This window comes from Triticum dicoccoides, chromosome 5B, assembly GCF_002162155.2.
Source record: "Triticum dicoccoides isolate Atlit2015 ecotype Zavitan chromosome 5B, WEW_v2.0, whole genome shotgun sequence".
Classification (NCBI taxonomy): Eukaryota; Viridiplantae; Streptophyta; class Magnoliopsida; order Poales; family Poaceae; genus Triticum; species Triticum dicoccoides.
In genome coordinates, this window is record NC_041389.1 from 651,012,003 (window position 1) to 651,014,897 (window position 2,895).

Below are 2,895 nucleotides of genomic sequence, written 5' to 3' on the forward strand. Positions count from 1 at the left end.
AGTTTTTTTTCGGGAGTACGCCAAAGGCGTACCTTATCTTTATAGAAGGGGAGAAAAAGTTGTACAAGACTTCGCGATTAGACAAGAAAGCCTACACGGAAACTCCGACTCCTAAAAACAACAAAAGCCTACTCTCTCACAAAAGGATCTAACCCCTCAACTCCTAGGCCCGCCTTCTTCCAAAGCTTGATCTCTTCGTGCATGAGATGAACAAGGTTGGTCTCCGAGCGCACTTGATCATTGCTGTTGAACACCCGAGTGTTACTCTGCTTCCATAAGTGCCACGCGGTCAAGATGACAAGCGAATCAAAACCTCTCTTGAGCTTTCCATGGAAGGACTTCCTCGCCTTGTCCCACCACACCATGAAAGTATCCTCTGAACTTGGAATTTGGATGTTGATTTGAAGCAACTGGAAGCAACCACTCCAAACTCGCCTCGCATAGACGAATCTAGAGAGGATATGATCAATTTTATCCTCCTCTTGGCAGCAAGTGTAGCATGCTAGAGTCGTATCATGGAGACCATGCCTCGCACGTCGGTCAGAAGTCCATAAACGGTATTGAGAGGCAAGCCACACAAAAATTTTGCACTTGAGAGGAGCCCAACTCCTCCGTATGCATTGGGCGGCGGCGAACCGAGTCATGCCCTGGCATAGCATACTGTAGGTGGATTTGGCGCTATAAGAACCCGAGGCACTCCAGGGCCAGTAGAAAACGTCATCATCCGAAGCATTTCTTTGGATCATCGCCAAGGCATGCTGCAAGTGGATGAGCTGCATGTGAGCCGTGAAGGATAGCTCGCCAGTGATGTCATTGACCCAAGAGTCCTCGAAAAGCGCATCCCGGGCCGTTCTCTTTCTCTTCGTGAGCTTGTCCACCATGCCGGCGATCAAAGGGGCGATATCTTTCATCGCAAACCCGTGAATCCATCTATCTATCGAGAAGAAAATCTTGCTGCCCTCTCCAACCTTAATGTGGACCAGACTGTCGAACACCGCCTTGGCCTCCTTGTCCACCATGAGATGTAACCCTTGCCAAGGCCTCGAGGGATCTGTCCTCCTGAGCCACTCCCAGCGAACGCGCATGGCCAAGCCTTGGGTCCTCAAATTCTTGACTCCCAGCCCACCGAAAGGCTTAGGTCTGCAGATGGTGTGCCAATCAACCAAGCACTGCCCACCATTTACCTCCTCTTTCCCAGCCCAGAAAAAAGCACGCATCCATTTGTCCACTTCTTCAAGAACCCATTGAGGCGCTTTCATGACTAGCAAATGGTGAATGGGGCGGGCCGCGACGACGCTGTTAACGAGCACAAGTCTCCCGGGTCTCTGAATCATGCCACGTTGCCAAGCTGGGAAGAAGTTCTTGACCTGATCAAGAATTGGCTGCCATTGCGCCTTGGAGAGCTTGTTGATGCTGAGTTGCATCCCTAAGTATTTGCAAGGGAACTGCCCAATTTGATAGTTGAACAGCTGCTGCACTCTCTCCGGATCCCCTTGTTGTCCCCGGATCAAAGTTGTTGATGTTTTACGATAGTTCACTCGAAGGCCAGAAGCGTGTCCAAAGAGATGTAGAACTTCTTTTATGCATATGAGATCCGGCTCTATGGGGCGCACAAAAAGCGCGACGTCGTCGGTGAAAAGAGAGAGCCTCTGGCTTGCCATCACACCGTTGAAGGAGGACAGAACCCCCACTGCAGCATCCTTGCACATGAGGGCCGAGAGGGCGTCCATCGCCATGACAAATAGAAGCGGGGAGCTAGGGTCTCCTTGGCGCAGCCCGCGAGCGTGATCAAACCTCAAACCTTGATCCCCATTGACAATGACTCTAGAGGACGCGTACTGAAGCAAAATTGCAACCCACTTTCTGAAGTTTTCGCCAAACCCCTTAGCTCTCAGAACTTCAAACAAGAATGGCCAAGAAATGGTGTCGAATGCCCATGATTATAATGGTCTTCTTATCTGTAGAGAGGTAAGAGTTGTAATGAATCCTAGCCTTTGGTTGTTGTTGCTTTTTATCGTGCAAAAAGATTATATCGGATGCTCTATTTATTGCAACATGTCGTAAATAGGGGCCTACTACCAATGCACATTATTATTGTCTTTCATAAAAAAACAGGACACTTTATGGATGGATGACTCAAACAAATTATATGTGGCTAAAAATTTCAAACAAAGTAAATTTAATTTAATTTTGTATGTGGAAGAAACAATTTTCAATGGACTCTCAAATTTTATTTTGAATCTATTTGAAAACAAATGCATGGGTTAAATTTGGATGTCAAAGTTCCATTCATATGTCAAATAAAATAAACTTAAAACAAAAACTTGCACAAAAATTGCACTTTATATAATATGTAAGAATAAAATATAATTGTGAAATTTCCGCATTCTACTCTACTTTAAACACAAATTGTATAGAACTTGCATGTATGCTTACACACACAAATAAAAAATTCTATAAAAGAATGAATTAGTGGCATTGCTATTACCCTTTAAGAATTGCGACAATAAAATATTTAATAGTGGGAAGTTTGCACACTATTTACAGATAAATTGTGCCTTTTTATGATATGCAAGGATAACCATAGAATAGAAAATATTTTTGCAAAATAAAGTTTTCTAAGAAGGAATGAATTAATGGTATTAATATTACACTTAAAAAGGCGAGAACAAGAAACTTAAAACTAAAACAAAATTAAAAAAAATCTAAGGAAGAATGAATTATTAGCATTGGTATTACCCTTTAAGAAAAAAAAGAAAAATAATGACAAAATTTGCACACAATTTACAGATAAATTGCACCTTTTGTAATATGCAATAATAGGCATATATAGTGAAATTTTCACAAAAACAATTTCCTAAGAAGTAATAAGTTAGTGATATTGGTATTAAGTTT